This window comes from Mustelus asterias, chromosome 7 (genome assembly GCF_964213995.1).
Source record: "Mustelus asterias chromosome 7, sMusAst1.hap1.1, whole genome shotgun sequence".
Classification (NCBI taxonomy): Eukaryota; Metazoa; Chordata; class Chondrichthyes; order Carcharhiniformes; family Triakidae; genus Mustelus; species Mustelus asterias.
In genome coordinates, this window is record NC_135807.1 from 111,668,336 (window position 1) to 111,690,464 (window position 22,129).

General features: G+C 43.1%; 1 protein-coding gene across 20 annotated transcripts in view; it reads right to left on the reverse strand.

The window, feature by feature from the left end:
- The window catches only part of rims2a (regulating synaptic membrane exocytosis 2a), a 702,781-nt gene that overhangs the window by 116,439 nt on the left and 564,213 nt on the right, over positions 1–22,129 (reverse strand). The gene's annotated exons all lie outside the window — the stretch shown is intronic.

Sequence of the window (22,129 nt, forward strand, 5' to 3'; positions counted from 1 at the left end):
AATTATCTGATACTGTCTGCTTACAACTCAGAACTTATCTCTCAACTCTATTATCTTCCCAGTACAAATGTGCGCAGTTAGGAAAAGCAATAGCGGATGATATTTCACAGATGGCCTGTCTGAAGCTGAAGCCCGATTGTGCAAAGAGGAGAAGTGCAAACTCTTGTTTAATCAATCAGTGATCTAGCTAAGTTGCCAAGTGCTGGATCATTAGACAACCATTTTAACTTCATTTTTAAAGGAAAAATATTTTCTAGAAATAATCTAATTTACAGAAGGAATAGAATACACTGAATTTGTATAAAATAAGAATCGGGACACTATTCAAACATCACTTAGATCAATAGTGTACTGTGCAGAAGGAGTCCAAAGATGTATGGGTTAGGCTGATTGGTCATGCTAAATTAAACCTAGTGTCAGGGGGATTAGCAGGGTAAATATAAGGGGTTACAGGAATAGGGCCTAGGTGGGATTATGATCAGTGTAGACTTGATGGGCTGAATGGACCCCCTTCTGCACTCAGGAATCTATGATTCTATGAGTATCTGTTGTGGTAGTCTGGTACCTTAGACTACCAATGCTGTATGTTATAGAGTGATCACAGCTGGACTCTGCATTCTTACAAGGTAAAATTTTCATCTAACCACAGCAAGTGAAAGAAGATCACAGGAAGATCTGGATCCGGGAACACAAATTATGTCCACTCTCTTGGTGGGGGTATGATGTATGGCATAGAAAGCACAGAAAGAGGAAAGTGGACAAATAACAGCACATATTTTAAAGCTGTGTCTTCTTTAACTTATCATGAACTTATTTTGTTCCTTTTCTTTATTTAATGACCTGTTTTAGGGGAACAGATGTGCTTTTCTCACAAGTACGAAGTATGCATTTCTAATTGAGTATCCCATTTACATGAATGATTGAGATCCTCTTCCTCTTTCATATAACTCTAGTTCCTGAGCCTGATTCTAATCAGGAAGCCATTCTGTGATTCTGGCTCCAACTTCCTTTTTGAAACTGGCTGTTTGCATTAAACATGTGCAGCTTATTTCATGTCAAACGTCAAGATTATGTAGCCAGCAGCTGTAATCTGTTTTGTAGCTGAGATATGTGCATACCGTGGCGCACGGTGCCAAGTGGTTAGCACTACTGCCTCAGAGCGCCAGGGACCCAGGTTTCATTCCCGGCTTGGGTCACTGTGTGGAGTCTGCTCGTTCTCCCCGTGTTTGCGTGGGTTTCCTCCCACAGTCCGAAAGACATACAGCTTAGGTGGATTGGCCATGCTAAGTTCTCCCTCAGTGTACCTGAACAGGCGTCGGAGTGTGGCAACTAGGGGATTTTCACAGTAACTTCATTGCAGTGTTAAGATAAGCCTACTTGTGACACTAATAAATAAACTTTAAAAATACATCTCAGCAAAATCACTGCCCTGACCTGCACAAGGTGGGAATGTTGGCTCAACCTACACTGCAAGCCCAAATTCTCTCAATGATGTCGACATGAGTTTTATTCAAAATAAACAGTGAACTAAAGAAAAATAAAGTCTTTATTTCACATAAGGTTTAACGGTTCATTTGTTATCCTTGTGGCTCTTCTTAATGGGAGGCATCAAAGAAATGCATTCTCTTGATACAAATAGCCTCCAGTAATAACAGTAATGCCTCATTTACAACAATTGGGGAACAGATGTTGGGGCAAACTGAAAATAAATCGCCATAGGACCCTCACGCACCCTTCACTCCTCTACCTCCATTCATTTTCTTCCTCTTCTTCACCAGCAGAAACCAAAACACAATCACTAAACACCAGCCTTCTGGAATCCTTTCTGAAGAACTCTTTGCCTTGACACTTCTTTCTTGCCCTTTAAAAAGCTTCTGAAAATCCCTTCATTTTGACTGTGTCTTCATGAGCCCTGCTAAATTTATTCCTGCTTTTACGCGCTCTTTGACCATCATTTTTACGTGGTTAAATTCGCAGAGATTTCTTTTTTTACAAAGAGTGCTATAAAACTGTAAGCTTTTGTTGGTATGCATGTATCAGTATAATTTATAACAACTTTTTATCAGCACCCTGCAAAAACAGTGAAAAAGATGAATGTGCTGCATGTGCAAGATTCAGAACTGCAGCAAATTCAGCAAAAAAGCACAACCAACTCAAGTGCCCAGCTGTGCACAAATTATTTTTTGAAGCTTATATAGTTTATTTAAGTCAAAGTAACAGGACAGTGAGCCCACTGAAGCAAAAACCTAGAACTGAGTTAAAACTGTTATTTATCTTTGAAAAATGAGCACATCTGCATTGCAGTCAACTCCCAAAGTTACAGCAAGTAGAATCACACTTTCCTTGTTAGATTGGGGGTGATGAAGAAACAAGGACTGTGATCTTCTGGGCCCGTTTGCCACAGGCGCAAATCCTGTTATGGCCGCTAATTCTTGTAATGAAATGTGATTTACCCAGATTAGCAAGCGTCTAGAGAACTTGAGGTGCGAATCACTATATCAGTAAAAATTGTTTTACCAGAGATCAGTCGAGCTATAGAATGGATGGTTCGAAAGGCAAGGAATTTGAGAGATAGGCAGGTGAATCCAATGGGTGGCATATCAAAGCAGCTGAACAGTATCCTCTTTGGGGAAGCAGGCTAGTTTTACCTTCAGCAGCCAGACAGGCCAAACTTTTCAGACTGGCCAGTTCCATGTATGAGCAGAGCCACGGAGGCCTGCTCCATCTGACATTTACAGCCATGGCAGATTGCAGATATTCTCCTCTAAAATACACAATTTCATATTTTTGCTGAACCAGCAAAAGACGTTTTCCCAGACTTTGTCATCTAAGCTGTATTGTGTGTAACTATGAGCTGGATTTGACTTATAGTTTTACTGAAGTGGATGCTGTTTGGGAAAAGGAGGGTCATAGCGAGTTCAGGGAATGTGGGTAATCTTTGGGAACAAGAGGTAATTTCAGATAAAATGGTGTGTTTAGTTATTAAGTGTATCTAAGTATCATAGTGTATATTAGTCTTTCTTGTCATGTGCTTTTCTTTTCTTTTACTCTAATAAATCCTCTTTATTAATTGTTTACATACAGATTGGACTGTTTTCTCACTGAGTTGTACGTTGCTCCTCACATTAATCCAAATAAATATACACCACTATGGAGGAGTGTTTGAAATTGGGACACGCTTGTGCAAACCATCAGCAAGGTTCACAACAACTGGCAGCGGGCAGGATTTCCATTCATCCTTAGAAGAAAGTCCCACCCATGAAAGCTGTCAGCCAATCAGGTCAGAGTGCTGCAGGCTACAGTGGCCTGAAGCGGTACTGCAGCGTTCTGCCTGGGACGAAGTCCCAGGACCATTGTTAAAGTAACTCCCGAGGGTTGGGAGGGTAAGGGATGCCCAGGGGGGTCAGGAGGGAGCAATCACATCATCAGGGTGGGGGGTAGGGCAAATGGAGGGGTTCGCAGTGCTCCATTATCCTGGGCAGGGCACACTAACTCTGAGGTGGCCTTCAGATTGAGGCACCCCCCCCCCCCCCGCCCACTTCCTGCCCAAGATGGGGAAAAGTGTAAATGTCACTTCCCACCTCACCCACACTCACCTCCGCCAGCCTGAAAATTGGATAGGATAAGGTCCTTAAGTGGCCACATAAGGGCCTTAATAGTTAAATAGTTTCCCGCCTGAGGTCCTGTCTGCCCAAACGTGAAGTTACATCTGGGTTTGGGTGGGTAAGTTCTCGGGGGAAATGCCATCCATTCAATTTTATGCTACCCCCGCTTCAGAACCCTCCTGGGGATTGGGAGCATAAAATTCAGCCTATAGTGTGAAGCAGATTTATAAATAAATTGCTGTAAGAAAGATTAGTTTAGAATCAAATAAATGAATGATTCGAATTTAGGGTTGTAGTTCTTCTTTGGACAAGGATTATTTTCTTCACTCTTGTGGGCAGCCGATTCAGATTGTTAAATGATTAAAAAATAATAATTTTAAACCGAATCCCTCGCAAAGGCTGTGAATCAGGAGCTATCCCACCTATAACACTGCATTTTGCATTTGTTTTGTACTTTATCATATCCTTGAACATTATGAAATGATGATGGGTTTGCGGCAACAATATTTTGTTATTTAATATTCACTCATAAAAATGATAAATGGATTTAATTTACGTGGGTATTTTCCATCTTATAGCAAAGCTACAGAAGTGGCTATGTTTTACCCTTTCCACCATTGAAGTATTAATGAACCATTTTTTGGGCTTGCTGCAAATAACTTGGTGCAGTATGAATCCACTAAGAGAATGAATTGAAAATTGTCTGAACGGAAGAGCTCATGAAGATGTTCTTTTCGAATGAATCAAACAACTACCTAACATGAAAAGCGATAAAGACTAGGGGGTGAGAAATTAGGCAGGTTAGCACCATTTTCTGGGCACCACAAGTGCTGTGTTACATCCAAAATGGTGTCCGCAGCACCTGCACAGAATTTAGGTGGTGAATTGTTCTGGATGCCATCCCACTGCAGGGCAATGCCAAGAGGGACTCTTTTGGGGAGCTCCATCGGGGGGGAGCTCTGCCTCTTCTGTGTCCGTGTGGGGGAGAGGGGTTCCTTTTGTGCATTGCAGAGATTGCAGCCAGCTGAAATCATCATGGAAGAAGAGGCAAGAGAACCTGAGAGGCTCTCAGAGACCCACAGTTAAAAGTGGCAGCGGACAGTCAATGGGAATCAGGGAATCAGTGCATCAGGGAAAGAAGGGAAGAAAATCAAATTGGATTTCACTGGAAAGTAGCTAAGTGATTAGTTGGTAAGTATTTATCTCTTTTTCTCTCCATAACTTAGGGCATGGGTTTGAACTAGGAAATACACATTTTGAATTGGAGTATGTATGTAAGTGAATTAATATTGAGTATTAGTACAGAGCAAGTCTAGATGAATAAATTTAAATAAGTAATTTAAAACAGGTACAAACCAGATTCTAAAAGAGGGAATAGAGATATTTTCTTGGATCGTGGATGGGCAGCTGAGATGTGCTGTTCCTGTATTATGTGGGAACTTCTAGACACCTTATGGGCTGCATATTGCATGGTGCTGTATTCCCCGCACCCCCAACCAAAAATTTGGTTGTCACCTGAAATCTGTCTGCCCCGCTGAGATTATACCGAGAGCAAACTTAATTGTTTGATGGTGGTACAAATCCTCCATAGAGTCCCAGCAATACCAGAATGGAATGGTGGCCACTCCTGGAACTACACATAGTCCCCTCGGAAGAAGACTGATGGAGCCCAGACTTAATGGTAAGTTTTGAACTTTGGACAGGCCTGGCTAGCAGACCCCAGCACGAGAAGGATGAGAGCCATGGGCTTGAGAGGCTGTGGGGGTGAGATAAAGGGATACAATTTTTGGGGAAGTGTTTCTGATGGACACAGGGGAACCCCAAAGGAGCCTGACAGTAACTTGCACAGTGAAAGTTTCTGGGCTGCCTGCTTTGGCTCTGCCTTCCCTTACCACACATAACATGGTGGCAGATTTGGAATGAGGCCTTAAAGTGGCCATTAAGTGACCATAAATTGGCCAGTTAAGAGCCTTAATTGGTTTAAGAGTAGGTGGACTGTCTAACTCCTTCCCTGCCTACTGTAATATGGGAGACAGGTTGGGGGTGAGTGGGAAAACAACCAGCTTCATTTTTCACCCGACCACTATCAAGTACATTGACTAGGGGCTGTACAATCCAACCTCATGTGTCTTAGGGGACCATGTCTCAAGCTTGGGATTTCTAAACTTGAAGGGCTGGAGTCACTGCAGAGCATGAGGGGAGATGAAAGTTTCCTACATCGTACATTCCAGGAGGAGCAGCAGGCAGAGGGAGTTCAGAATAGAAGATGGATGCAAAAAAGTTGAGTATTAAGGGGCAGGAAGTGGAGGAGTCCTTGGACTGTGTCACACTCATGCTGGTACTCAGCACTGGAGACTGCTGTGCCTGACAACACCTTAAAGGCGTGTAGTCCAGACCAGGACACCAATGGGTAAGAGGTTATAGAGGTCATAGAGGTTTACAGCATGGAAACAGGCCCTTCGGCCCAACTTGTCCATGCCGCCCTTTTTTTTTAAACCCCTAAGCTAATCCCAATTGCCCGCATTTGGCCCATATCCCTCCATACCCATCGCACCCATTTAACTATCTAGATGCTTTTTAAAAGACAAAATTGAACCCGCCTCTACTACTACCTCTGGCAGCTTGTTCAAGACATTCACCACCCTCTGTGTGAAAAAAATGCCCCTCTGGATACTTTTGTATCTCTCCCCTCTCACCTTAAACCTCTGCCCTCTAGTTTTAGACTCCCCTACCTTTGGGAAGAGATATTGACCATCCAGCTGATCTGTGCCCCTCATTATTTTATAGACCTCTATAAGATCAGCCCTCAGCCTCCTGCGCTCCACAGAACAAAGTCCCAGTCTATCCAGTCTCTCCTTATAACTCAATCCATCAAGTCCCGGTAGCATCCTAATAAATCTTTTCTAGTTTAATAATATCCTTTCTATAATAGGGTGACCAAAAGTGCACACAGTATTCCAAGTGTGGCCTTACCAATGTCTTGTACAACTTCAACAAGATATTCCAACTCCTGTATTCAATGCTCTGACCAATGAAACCAAGCTTGCTGAATGCCTTCTTCACCACTCTGTCCACCTGTGACTCCACTTTCAAGGAGCTATGAACTTGTACCCCGAGATCTCTTTGTTCTGTAACTCTCCCCAAAGCCCTACCATTTACTGAGTAAGTCCTGCCCTGGTTCAATCTCCCAAAATGCATAACCTTGCATTTGTCTAAATTAAACTCCATCTGCCATTCGTCAGCCCACTGGCTGACGAATAATGAGTGCACTTCTGCACTTTGATATTCCTTCCTGGGTTACACAGGAGGGAATATCAAAGTGCAGAAAGTGCATTTCATTACAGGAGAGTCCATCATCAGGGGGATAAACAGGCAGTTCTGTAACTGTCACTGTGAGTCCTGCATGTTCTGTTGTCTCCCTCACGCCATAGTAAACGCCATTACAGAAAGGGTGCAGAATATTCTGTTGGGGGGGAAGTGTTGCGGGGGGTGGGGTGGGAGTGGGGGGTGCTGGTGGTGGTGGTAGGGGGAGACAGAGTGAGCCAGAAGTTGGGGAATGCCTTAGTAAAGGGAGGTGTATTGAGGTGCTATGGATTTTCAGGAACTAGGGATGTCGGACATGCAAGATAATATGTGGATTATTCCCAGTGCCACGTGTCAGTGAAATTTGGTCTCTGGAGCTGTGAGGCAGTGGTGCTAACCACTGTGCTACCATGCCACCCCATATTCAGGCATACAATGTATTCAGAAAAGACAGGGAAAGGAAAAAAAAAATGGATGACAGTACTGATTAGGGAAGATGTTGTAATGTTGGAAAGAGACAATGTACTTGTGGAGGCAAGGAGGGAGTCTATTTGGTTAGAGTTGAGAAGCAAAAATGGTAAGTTAATGCCATAAAACCAAAGAACCACTGGATATTTTATAGGCCTCCAAATATTGAGAGGAAGGTAGAGGGACAAATCTGCAGGGTAATCACAGAGATGTCAAGCAGTGTTACTGGGGTACCTTAAATACCCAAATATTGATCGGGGTAATGTTACAGTAAAGGGTAAGGAAACTTCCTTGACCAGTATGTTCTCAGTTAAAGTAAGAATGAGGCATTGTTGGATCTAGTGCTGGAACATGAAGTGGACCATGAGTCTGTGGGCGGAGCATTTGGGTAAGAGTGATCCTCATATCATAAGATCTAGGTTAGTAATGGAGAAATTCCATAACCTGCAGGACAATGGACTAAATGCTGGGAAGTGGGATTAGGCTGGATGGCTCATTTTTTGGTCATAGCAGGCATGAAAGGCAAGTGACTTCTTTCTATGCTGTAAATTTTCTATGATTCTAAGAGCAGGAAACAATTTAAAATGGAACTTCTAAATTAGAAGTAGCTAACTAACTTCAATGGGATGAGAGAAAATCTAGCCTGGGGTAAATGGAACCAAAGACTGACAGGAAAATTGATATTGCAATGCTGGGAGATCTTCAAGGAGATATTTTGGGAGCAGGCTAGGAATATAACAGCAAGGGGCAAAGGTCGGGGAACTGGATGATCAGAGGGCTGAGAATATGAAGAAACCTAAAAAGAGGATGTAATAAATGTCAGGTGAATTCTTCAAGCAAGAACCTGGCCAAATGCAATATGTTGAGAGAGGATATGAAGAGGAAAAAAAGACTGGCAAGTAGGGATATGAGAACAGAATGGCAGCTAACATGGTGGCACAGTGGTTGGCACTGCTGCCTCAGAGTGCCAGGGACCTGGGTTCGATTCCCAGCTTGGGTCCCTGTCTGTGTGGAGTTTGCACATTCTCCTTGTGTCTGCGTGGGTTTCTTTAGGGTGCTCCGGTTTCCTCCCACAGTCCAAAGATGTGCGGGTTAGGTAGATTGGTCATACTAAATTGCCCCTTAGTGTCAGGGTGATTAGCTAAGGTAAATGCATGGGGTTATGGGGATAGGGCCTGGGTGGGATTGTAGTCGGTGCAGACTCGATGGGCCGTATGGCCTCCTTCTGCACAGTAGGATTCTATGACTCTATGACACAAAAATCTTCTACCAGCATGTAAATAGCAAGCAGGATTTAATAGGTGAGATGGTTTCTCCCTGGACAAAGACAGTAATGCATGTTTAGAGGTGCAGGATGAGGGTAGAATAAGTAATGAGTACTTTCATTTGGTGTTTATTAAGGAAGAGGATGCTGACAAAATATGAAGTGAAGATGGTAGAGGTAATGCATGGGGTGAAAATTGATAGGTAGGAGGTACTGGAAATCCTGGCTATGCTTAGAGTGAATAGGTAATCTACTCTGATGGTTTGCACCCCAAGTGATAAGGGAAACCGAAGTGGAGATAGTGGAAGGGTTCACCATAAACTTCCAATCTTCCTGAGATACAGGGAAGAAACCAAAGGTTTGGAGGGTGGCAAATCTGGCAGCCTTATCCAAGAAAGGGTGTAAGGACATTCCAAGTACAGGTTAGTTTAACATCAGTGCTGCCTAAGGTTTTAGAAATCATAATCAGGGAAAATATCAACAGACACTTGGAGAGGTTTGAGTTAATTAAGGAGAACCAGCACAGTTTTGTAAAAGGCAAATTGTGCTTGACCCCATTTTAAAGATCTCATAACTAATATGTAAATGATTGAGAATTTAATGAACTCAACCTGGCAACATATGATGTATGGACTTTAATATAAAGCAGAGTGCAATAGACCTTTCGTTATTATTCTATAAATTAAGGAGACCTGCATTTTACAACATATTGTAATTATTTGCATCCTTAAAAGTTCATAATTATGTGATTTTTAAAAATGACTTGATATTTTATTTTAATTTTAATGATTTTCTATAACTATGTTCTGAATTCTAATTGTTTAATTTGTATCATCATCACAAATTAGCACCTGCTATCATGATGATTTTTCAATAAATCAATTATTGAACTATCCAATTAGTGAAGAAGGTGAGAAAGTCTGTACAGAACCGGAAGAAATAGCAGAGGTGCTTAATGAATATTTTTCCTCGGTATTCACGGTGGAAAAAGACCTGGGTGGTTGTACTACAGGATTGATGCGGACTGAAAAGATTGAGTATGTGGACATTAAGAAAGAGGATGTGTTGGGAATTCTGAATAGCATCAAGATAGATAAGTCGCCGGGACCGGATGGGATATACCCCAGGTTACTGTGGGAGGCGAGGGAAGAGATTGCAGAGCCTCTGGCGATGATCTTTGCGTCGTCGATGGAGACGGGAGAGGTTCCGGAGAATTGGAGGATTGCGGATGTGGTTCCTATATTCAAGAAAGGGAATAGGGATAGCCCAGGAAATTACCGACCAGTGAGTCTAACCTCAGTGGTTGGTAAGTTGATGGAGAAGATCCTTAGGGACAGGAATTATGAACATTTAGAGAAGTTTAGTATGCTCAAAAGTAGTCAGCACGGCTTTGTCAAAGGCAAATCGTGCCTTACGAGCCTGGTGGAGTTCTTTGAAAATGTGACTAAACACATTGACGAAGGAAAAGCGGTAGATGTGGTTTACATGGACTTCAGCAAGGTGTTCGATAAGTTCCCCCATGCAAGACTTCTCGAGAAAGTGAGAGGGCATGGGATCCAAGGGGCTGTTGCCTTGTGGATCCAGAACTGGCTTGCCTGCAGAAGGCAGAGAGTGGTTGTAGATGGGTCTTTTTCTGAATGGAGGTCGGTCACCAGTGAAGTGCCCCAGGGATTTGTTCTGGGACCCTTGCTGTTTGTCATTTTCATAAATGACCTGGATGAGGAAGTGGAGGGATGGGTTGGTAAGTTTGCCGACGACACAAAGATTGGTGGTGTTGTGGATAGGTTGAAGGGATGTCAGAAGCTGCAGCGTGACATAGATAGGATGCAAGACTGGGCGGAGAAGTGGCAGATGGACTTCAACCCGGATAAATGTGTAGTGGTCCATTTTGGCAGGTCACATGGGATGAAGGAGCATAATATCAAGGGTAAGACTCTTAGCAGTGTAGAGGATCAGAAGGGGACACTTAAATCGGCCTCGCAGGTAGAGGAGGTGGTTAAGAAGGCATATGGTGTGCTGGCCTTCATAAGAACATAAGAAATAGGAGCAGGAGTAGGCCATCTAGCCCCTCGAGCCTGCCCCGCCATTCAATAAGATCATGGCTGATCTGACGTGGATCAGTACCACTTACCCGCCTGATCCCCATAACCCTTAATTCCCTTACCGATCAGGAATCCATCCATCCGCGCTTTAAACATATTCAGCGAGGTCGCCTCCACCACCTCAGTGGGCAGAGAATTCCAGAGATTCACCACCCTCTGGGAGAAGAAGTTCCTCCTCAACTCTGTCTTAAACCGACCCCCCTTTATTTTGAGGCTGTGTCCTCTAGTTTTAACTTCCTTACTAAGTGGAAAGAATCTCTCCGCCTCCACCTTCATCAATCGAGGGATTGAGTTTAGGAGTCGGGAGATAATGATGCAGCTTTATAAGACCCTCGTCAGACCCCACTTGGAATACTGTGCTCAGTTCTGGTCGCCTCATTGCAGGAGGGATGTGGAAATGATTGAAAGGGTGCAGAGAAGATTTACAAGGATGCTGCCTGGATTGGTTGGCATCCCTGATGAGGATAGGTTGAGGGAGCTCAGTCTTTTCTCCTTGAAGAGACGAAGGATGAGAGGTGACCTGATAGGGGTGTACAAGATGTTGAGAGGTATAGATCAGGTGGATTCTCGGAGGCTTTTTCCCAGGGCTGAAATGGCTGCTATGAGAGGACACAGGTTTAAGGTGCTGGGGAGTAGGTACAGAGGCGATGTCAGGGGTAAGTTTTTCACTCAGAGGGTGGTGGGTGAGTGGAATTGGCTGCCGTCAGTGGTGGTGGAGGCAAACTCGATAGGGTCTTTTAAGAGACTTCTGGATGAGTACATGGGACTTAATAGGATTGAGGGTTATAGGTAAGCCTATATATAAGCCTAGGTAGGTAGGGACATGACCGGCGCAACTTGTGGGCCGAAGGGCCCGTTTTGTGCTGTATTTTTTCTATGTTCTATGTTCTAAGGTTGATGAAGGCATTGCAATGGATTTTATCTATATGGGTTTTAAGAAAGCATTTGAAAAAGTACCAAATAAAAGGCTGCTGATTAACAAAATTGAAAATCACAGAATAGCAGGTTAAGCATCAGTTCCAATTTTAAAAATTGGTATAAGGACAGAAAACAGTGAATCCTGATCAATGTTTGGTTTTCAGATTGAAGGGTGGTGTTCTCCAAAACTTAGTGCTGGGACCACTGTATGGCTTGCATATTGGAATGTAGAGTAACATTTCAAAATTTGTCACTGATACGAATGCTGGAGCAAATAGTCAGGATGAAACAAACTGATTGCAACAGAACATAGATAGGCTAGCAGGTGGAATTTAATAAAGTGAGAGGTGGTGCATTTTGGCAAATGGTTTAGGAAAAGACAACACAGTCTTAAGACACAGTTCTAAATGTGGAGGGGAAGAGGATCATAGAGTTAAGATGCACATGTCCTTGAAGGTGGCGGAACATGTTGAGAGAGTGGTTAGCAAAGCATTTGGGATCTTTGGCTTCATAAATAGAGTTATTGAATACAAAATAAGGGAAGTTATGATAAACATAAACAGGCTCTGGTTAGGCCTCACATAGATGACAATGTGCACTTCTGCTCACCACACTTTAGGAAAGGCTGAAAAAATCCTTGAATGGGTGCTGATGAAATTTACCAGCATGGTTCCAGGGACAGTTTTACCTGCAAGGTAGGTTGGAGGAGTTGTTTTTCTTGATGCAAAGGAACTTGAGAGGAGATTTGGTAGCAACAGACAGTACAAGAGTATGATAGGTTTAGACAAGGGAGACAAATAAAACTGTTCCCATCAGCCAATAGTAAAAGACTAGGGGACACAGATTTAATGTTTGGGGGTGAGAAATGCAAGGGACGTGAGAAATAACTTTCTTATCCAGCAAGTGGTATTGACCTGGAATGAGGATGATGAAAGGCAAGATGGGTATAGAGGGATATGGACCAAATGCGGGCAATTGGGATTACCTTAGGGGTTTTTAAAAAAAGGCGGCAAGGACAAGTTGGGCCGAAGGACTTGTTTCCATGCTGTAAACCTCTATGATTCTGTGACTCTAAGATTCACAAACAGTTTCCTGATGCTGGAAGGTAGTAGACTTTAATCGAACAATTTAAAAAAGGTGGCAGTGAGAAAAAAGGGGAATAATAGGCTAGTTAGCTTAACATCAGGTGGAGGAAAAATATTAGAATCTATTGTTAGGACTATGGTAACAGGACACTTAGAAAATCATAATATGATTTTGAATGAACAAGAGGATTTATGAAAGTGAAATTGTATTGATAAGGGGAACCAGAGCATGGAGTGTATTTAGATTTTCAAAAAGCATTTGAGAAAATGCCACACAAGAGATTATTGCACTAAGTTAGGGCAAAATGGGTTTGGGGTAATATGTTCGCACGGACTGAGGATTAGTTAATGGATACAAAACAAAGAATAAGAAAAAGCAAGAGATGTGGGGTTGGTAGACTATAACTAGCAGTGACACAAGAATCAATACTTGGGCCTCAGCTATTTACAAGTTATATTAATAAATTAACTGAAGGGACTGAAAGCAACATATTCAGTTTGTTGATGATAGAAAGTTAGGTGGGAAAATCAGTGATGAGGAAGACATTAGTTTAGTTTATTTATTAGTGTCACAAGTAGGCTTATTGCAATGAAGTTACTGTGAAAATCCCCGAGTCGCCACACTCCGGCGCCTGTTCGGGTACTGAGGGAGAATTTAGCATGGCTAATGCACCTAACCAGCATGTCTTTCGGACTATGGGAGGAAACCGGAGCATCCTGAGAAAACCCACGCAGACACAGGGAGAACATGCAGACTCTGCACAGTGAGTGACCCAAGCCAGAATCAAACCCAGGTCCTTGGCCTGTGAGGCAGCAGTGCTAATCACTGTGCCGCCCCTAAGAGACTGCAGAGGAATATAGACAGGTTGGGTAAATGACAGGGTCATGACAGATGGAATACAATGTGGCAAAATGTGAAGTTATCCACTTTGATAAGAAAAATAGAAATGTACTTTAATTTTTAATTGCTGATACACTGGAAAATGGTTGCACTCGGATGCTCACTGGGTGTTGCCTGTCCTTGTTAACTTTTTGTGACTCATGTACATGAAATCACTACCAGGAAGGCAAATGGTAAGTTAACTTTTGTCACAAAGCAATTGAACAAAAAAAATTCTTACTGCAATTATACAGGACGCTGATGAGGTCGCACCTGAGTACTGTATGTAATGTTGTTTTCATTACTGAAGGAAAGACAGACTTACATGAGATTGAGTACAGTAAAGGTTCACTACTGGTTCCTGGGGTAAGCAGATTGTCTAATGAGGACACAGCGTGAAGATTCCCTGGAGTTTAGAAAAATGAGAGGTGACCTAGTTGAAACATACCATTGTGCAGGGGCCTGATAAGGTAGATGCTGAGAGAATGTTTCCTCTGGCTGAGGAATGTCGAACACAAATAAGAATAAGAGGGTGGCCATTTAGGACTGAAATGAAGAGAAATGTCTTCACTCAAAGGGTTGTGAATCTTAAGAATTCTCTACCTCAGAGAGCTGTGCATGCTCAGTCATTGGCATATTCAAGACAGAGGCTGATTGATTTTGGGGAATTGAGGAATATGGGGATAATGCTGGAGAGTGGAATTGAGGCAGAAAATCAGCCATAAACCGTTGAATGACTGAGCAGGCTTGATGGGCCTGACTATTTTCATGGACACAGTAAAAAGTACCTTGCAAGAAAAAATGATGAAACTGGTTAGGGTTAATTACATGAATTTGGCCTTTTGTAACAGTACCAACTGGTTGATAGGCTGCATTTTCTCAGCTAACCATTAGCCAATCTAATGTCATGGCTCTGAAATCCCTGGGATTAGAAAGGGTATACATTGCTTATAAAGATGTTTGTTCACCAGTTCAGGGAAAACACAACTCGTTTATTTACAGGTCAAAACTATACAGAGCCTAGTGGCTGCAATCAGCTCCCAAGATGACTCTGAGTACAGAAGGCCACGCTTACCAGGATGATCCCCCACCCTGCTTCCCAATTGATTTCGTGGGTCAGTTAAAACCCTTATTCTGCTGACTGATCCTAAAAGAGACAATCATCCACATTGCGTATATTGGCTCGGTAGTGATCTAGGATATGGGTGGAATGATGGCTCTGCCTTTAAATTGTAATCAGAGGGGCAGATCTTCAGTCCACTCTACCCCACTTCAAACATAAAAAGTAATGTGTCAACAGCAAGAAATGAATATTAGCTAAGAGAATTTGGTTGCTTTAAATTCCCTCAGCATTATCCTTATTTGATTTTAAAACGAGACACCAGTATTAGTGAAGATGAAGTTCAAGCATCTTACAGATGGGGTAAAGTTTGATGATTTCACTCCAGCACAGGGCCAAGCTAGGTTAGAGGTATGGATGTGGAGTCCATTGTCCATTTTATGGATCCATTCAGAGTGTGGTCAGAACCCACTATTGGGCGCCTTTTTATTTTAGGAGAACAAATTAAAACTCTTACGGGGTTTTGAAATAATTTCTATCTAAAGTTAATTGTTTTCCAGTAATACTAAACACTCTGTTTGATGTTCTTCAAACCTCTTACAGAATTACTCTTCTAGGGAGTTGGGGGCCGAATAAACAATTCAGACTATGGAATGGGTCAGAACCTTAATTTTGTTCTATGAACTGTTTATTCCCAAGAGATTTTGAAATCCAGTTAACAGAGACATCAGTCTTTGATTCACTGCTGTTCATCTCCGGTGATGTGGAAATGAACATTTTTCTAAAAAAATACATTCTCCCCTTAAATCTTTTAGCGCTCTTTTGAAAAATCTACTTAAAAGAAATAGGTTTCTTGTAAGTAGATTTTTCAAAAGAGCAGTGCTAAAATGTACATGCTATATTTAGAATTGATATATTAATCTTTGCAGAGGCTCAGCTGTGTTAGCGCAGCCTCATCTCAATCTAGCAGGTGATCTTTAGGGTAGTGAACAGATACTCTAGTGCAGCTCCTCAGACAGAGATTTCAAGAGGTTGCAGCTGAGTATGCAAAAGCTGGTGCTGGATTTACAGCTACCACACTGGCATCTACCCAGCTATATGGAAAGTTGCCCAGGTATGTCCTGAACATAAGAGCAGGACAAATCCAATACAGTCAATTACTGTCCCATTAGTCTACTTTTTTCAGTAAAGAAATGGACGGGGTTATCAACATAATATCAAGTAGCACCTGCTCAGTAATGACCTGCTCACTGCCACTCAGTTTGGGTTCCACCCAGTTCACTGAGCTCCTAGCCTCATTACATCCTTGGTTCAAATATGGACGAAAGAGCTGAATGCCAGAGGTGAGGTGAGAGTGACTGCCCTTGACATCAAAGCAGCGTTTGACCGAGTGTGGCATCAAGGAGCCCTAGCAAAACTGGAGTTAATGGGAATTGGGGGGGAAAACTCTCTGCTAGTTGGAGTCAGATCGAGAATATAGGAAGATGGTTGTGGTGTTTGGAAGTCAATCATCTCAGTTCCAGGATATCATTGCAGGAATTCCTCAGGGTAGTATCCTAGGCCCAACCATTTTCAGCTGTTTATTACCATTCACAACTCCTCAGATACTGAAGCAATCCACGTCCAAATGCGGCAATACCTGGACAATATACAGCCTTAGGTAGACAAGTAGCAAGTAACATTCTTGCCACACAAATGCCAGGCAATGACAATCTCCAGCAAGAGAGGATCTAACCATCTCCCAATGACAGTCAATGGCATTGCAATCGCTGAATGCCCCACTATCAGCCAGCATAATTAAGAACCCTGCGGACATTCTCTCTTCCACCTTCTTCCCTCGGGAAAAAGATACAAAAGTCTGAGGTCATGTACCAACCGACTCATGAACAGCTTTTCCCCTGCAGCTGTCAGACTTTTGAATGGATTTACCTTGCATTAAATTGATCTTTCCCTACACCCTAGCTATTACTGTAACACTACATTCTGCAGTCTCTCGTTTCCTTCTCTATGAACGGTATGTTTTGTCCATATAGCACGCAAGAAACAATACCTTTCATTGTATGTTAATACATGTGACAATAATAAATCAAATCAAATCAAATCAAATATCAGCATCTTGGGGGTTAGCATTGACCAGGAACTGAACTGGACTAACCATATAAATACTGTGGCTTACATGAGCAGGTTAGAGGCTAGGAATTCTGCAGCAAGAAACTTACATCCTGACTCCCCAAAAGCTGTCCACCATCTACAAGGCACAAGTCAGGAGTGTGATGAAATATTCTTCACTTGCTTTGATGAGTGTAGCACCAACCACACTGAAGAAGCTGGACACGATCCAGGATAATGCAACCCGCTTTGACTGCTACCCCTTCCACAAACATTCACTCCTTCCAACACTGATGAACAGTGGCAGCAATGTGTACCATCTGAAAGATGCACTGCAGAAACTCATCAAGGTTCCTTAGGCAGCACCTTCCAAAACCACGACTGCTGAAAGGACAAGAGCAGCAGATACCTGGGAACACCACCACCTGGAGGTTCCCCTCCAAGTCACTAACCATCCTGACTTGGAAATATATCGCCAGTCCTTCATTGTCATGGGAACAAAATTCTGGAACTCACTCCCTAACAGCACTGTTAGTGTACCCACACCCCATGGATTGCAACGGTTCAAGAAGGCAGCTAACCACCACCTTCTCAAGGACAAATAGGGAACGGGCAATAAATGCTGGCCTAGGCACCAAATACCTCATTCCATAAATGAATGAAAAAAACATTTATCATAGAATGGTTACAACACTGAAGGTGGACATTTGGCCCATCATGTCTGCACCAACTCTGCAAATGAGCATGATTACTTTGTACCAATCTGCTGCCTTTTCCCAGTACCTCAGCACATTGTTTCTATTCAAATAATCATCTAATGTCTTTGTGAATGCCTCAACTGAACCTGCCTCCACCACACTTCCAGGCAGCGCACTCCAGACCTGAAACATCCGTTGTGCGGAAAAGGTTTTTCTCACATCCCTTTTTCTTATTTTGCAAATCATTTTAATTCTGTGTTCTTTCATTCTTGATCCTTTTACGAGCGGGAGCAATTTCTCCCTGTCTACTCTGTCCAGTCTCCTCATGATTTTTAACATCTCCATCAAATCTTCCTTTAGGAAACCTCTTCTGCACTCTCTCCAATGTGTTCCCATCCTTCCTTATGTACAAACACGAATGCCTGAAACCAGCTCATTAATAGTTAGATAAATCTTGGTTATTTTGTGATTCATAAACATGGTGCTCATTCAGAATTTCCACCAATACACACTGAGGTCATTTTTCACTGCTTTCAGCTGATGTTAATGGGCTCAGGAACCAGCTGGCTTTGGAAAGAAATATCCAAAGTGCTCTATCTGAAAGAAATAAGTTTGATGCATGTAGATTTTTCAAAAGAGTGGGGGGTAAGATAAGCATGCTAAGATGTACACACATACGTTTAGAATTATTACATTAATTTTTGCACTGAGCCATATCAGCCCCAATTTTTTAACTTGCAGTGAGCTAACCATTAATATCAGAAGCTAGGGCAGCCAGCACCAAGCTAAGTTGGACAGAAGGGTTTAGCATTCTCGGATGGTGAGAGTTCTGGGGTGTCAGCAGTCCAGTTTATTTTTGTGGATAAGAGAGCTTCTCCAAGGCCCACAAAAATATTTCAACATTTGACTCTAATGGAACTGTGCAGATTCAACCACTTCTGATAGAAAGTGGCAATAGGGTCCTACTTACATTATTGGACATTAATTTGCATAAAAAGCAAATTATCATCTGAAACAGGTGAGATTTAGGTTTAAACAAATCACAGGGACTTCTGATGTCATCGGCATGACAACCCCTTGGTAAAAGACCCTGGTCCATCAGAGCTGACTTCTGCGCTGCCGCTTTGAGTGTCATTATCATGGACAGTCAGGCTGCAAAGGTGTTCCTCTGCTGGGCAACTAACAATTATCATGTGCTTGCAGAAGAAGATAGCCAGCAGTGCCAAAGAAATGGCCAAGGCCTGCAGTGGCACCCCTTACCTTGCTGTCCTAATCCCAGGGGGTAAGAGGCACTAGAGGTGGGAGGCCATTATATTACAAATAGTAAGACAGGAGTAGGGAGACAAGAGAATAAGTGGCTTAATGGATGGGCACAAGAGAGCCTCCGTTGAACGAGGAATAGTGGTTATGGATCCACCACAGGTTACATGAAGCTCCACAAGAGGAATAGTCTGAATCACCATTGAACTAATCTATCTCATGCCGGTCAAAAACAAGAACAGAGATCCCAGTGACCTGAAGACAGCTGTCCATCTCTGAAGAGGAGGGAGCCAGAGAGGGTGCATTATTATATCATTTGCCTGCACCCTCCACCTGTGAAGATACTGTCACACTGGTGGGTGTCTGCACGTGAGTAGATTTGTGGGCACAGCATTGATGCACCGGAGCAGTTGATGGAGGCTGCGACAGCCAAGACCACTGACATTCGAAGAACTGTAAGAGGCCAGGGTTACGCTGAACCACAGACTGAGGCCTCTGGAGTTGTCGGCAAGATAGAAGATTCTGGAAATACAGCACGGTGTACAGGGCAACAGGGTGGCACAATAGGATGGCATGGTGGCACAGTGGTTAGCACTGCTGCACAGCACCAGGGACCCGTATTCGATTCCTGGCTTGAGTCAATGTCTGTGCAGAGTCTGCACATTCTCCCCATGTCTGCTTGGCTTTCCTCCAGGTGCTCTGGTCCCCTACCACAGTCTGAAAGACTTGCTGGTTAGGTGCATTGGCCATGCTAAATTCTCCCTCAGTATACCCAAATAGGTGCGGGAGTGTGGCGACTAGGAGATTTTCACAGTAACTTCACTGCAGTGCTAATGTAACCCTATTTGTGACACTAATGAATGAACTTAAACTTAAAACTTAAACATGAGATTAGGGACTACCTAACAGAGCTTCTAGAGGTTATAGGCACTGTGGCACAGATGATGGAGGAGTCCATCAAGCCATGAATTCTGCCATGTTTCTGGTTGTCTGATGCATCCAGGGGTTCCTCCCACGATACTCCTGCTGCGTCACATAGCCACAATGGCAAAGATAGCTTCAACACCTATGCAAGGGGGCCTCAATATGCCCAAGCTTTCAAGGCCTCAAGCAGCCACAGGACAACTATCAAGGTCACCCAAATCCACGGGGTAACAAAGTCAGCTGACAGTGCAGTGGGGAGCACCATGAAGAAGCACACATGAGCGAATTAAGAAGAGTACCTAACTGCATTCAGGGTTCATGGGTTTATATTTCGTTAAAGCAGGCCATCTTTCTCCTTGTCCATAACAAATTTGAATTGTACTGTGTTGTGGTCATTATTGCTAAAATGTTCCCCCACTGCCACAAGGAACACTTGTCTGGCTTTGTTCCCAGATGTGGAGATGCCGGCGTTGGACTGGGGTAAACACAGTAAGAAGTTTAACAACATTGTTCTGTTTTTTAAAGACTTGATTAGCTGTAAATATTCGCATTCCAACCATTATTCATGTAAATTGAGTCTGTGTCTTTATATGCTCTGTTTGTGAACAGAATTCCCACTCACCTGAAGAAGGGGCTTAGAGCTCCGAAAGCTTGTGTGGCTTTTGCTACCAAATAAACCTGTTGGACTTTAACCTGGTGTTGTTAAACTTCTTACTTTGTTCCCAGACCCAGATCCAGCACAGCGCCATCCCTTGTTGGGCCTTCTACATATTGATACAAAAAAACTACCCTGAATACATTTCAAAAAATCAGGCCCCTCTAAACCCTTTACACTATGACTATCCCAATGTATGTTGGGGAAGTTGAAATCTCCTGGTATAATTACCCAATTATTATTCTTACACACCTCAGTGAATTGTCTATGTATCTGCTCCTCCTTCCCGCTGACTCTTTGGAAGCCTATAATACTCTCCCAGCAATGTGGCTACCCCCTTTATGTTCCTAAGTTCTATTCACAAAATGTCATTTAAAGACCCTTCCAAGATATTATCTCTCCTTATTGCAATAATTGACTCCTTAATTAATAGTGCTACACCACCTCCCTTTTTACACCCTCCTGTGTCTCACTTAAAGATCCTATACCCCACAATGCTGAGCTGCCAGTACTGCCCTTCCCTCAACCATGTTTCTATGATGGCAACAATAGCATATTTCCATGTGTCAATCCACATTAACTTATCAATCTTACCTATTACATACCTACCATTGAAGTAAAGACCATCCAGCCTTGCCTTACTCTCTTGACACTCAACAGCTGAACTCACTCTGACTTGTTTCCTTTATTATAGCATGATGTCTCTATTTTACTAATGTTGTGTCCCCTCCCCTTGCCAGACTAGTTTAAACTCCTCCCAACAGCACTGGCAAACCTTCCTGCAAGGATGTTGGTTCCAATGTGGTTCAGGTGCCGACCGTCTTGTTCCACCTTTCCCAGAAATGGTTCCAGTGATCCAGGAATCTAAAACCCTCCCTCCTGCACCAACTCTTGAGCCACACATTCATCTGCCCTATTTTCCTAGTTCGAGACTTGGTAGCACATGGCCCCAGAAGTAATCCAGAGATGACAACCTTTGAGGTCCTTCTTTTTAATGTACTGATCAACTCCCTGAATTCTTGATGCAAGACCTCATTCCTCACTTTACCTGCATTGTTGGTGCCAACATGTACCACAACCTCTAAATCATCCCCTTTCAGGATGCCCTATAGCCTCAGTAATATCCCTGACCCTGGCACCAGGGAGGCAACACACTACCTTGGAGTCACATATTTGACCGCTGAAATGCCTGCCTGCTCCCCTGACTAATGAATCCCCTGTTACTATTGCTCTTCTCTTCTGCTTCCTCCCCCCTGTAAAGTCAAGCTTGTGGTGCCAGAAGCATGGCTCTGACTGCACTCCTCTGATGTACCTTCGCCCTCATCAGTTTCCAAAATGGAATACTGGTTAGACAACAGGACCCCAGGACACTCCTGCATCACCTGCCTGTTATTCCTGGACTGCCAGGTGGTCACCCATTCCCTTCTTTTCTTTGAGCTAGGGTGTGACCACCTCTCTAAACATGCTATCCACGTAACTCAGTCTCGTGGATGTGTCACAGTGACTCCAGCCGTTGCTCAAGATCCGAAACCCAGAGCTCCAATTTTTGCAGCTGGGAGCACTTCCTGCTATAGAAGATCCAGCAGCCTATCTTTAAACAAGGGAAGTTATGATAACATGCTAGTTTTAAGGATTCTGGATATTCCAAATGCCCCTGGCTACACAGAGACCTCCCAGTTTTACCCTATCATTAACACACAGATTCTAATGTCTTAATCCACCATCAACAATTATTCCAATCTTACACTGGCATTAATTTAGATATTCCATCCTCTCACATTGACATCAATGCAGTCTC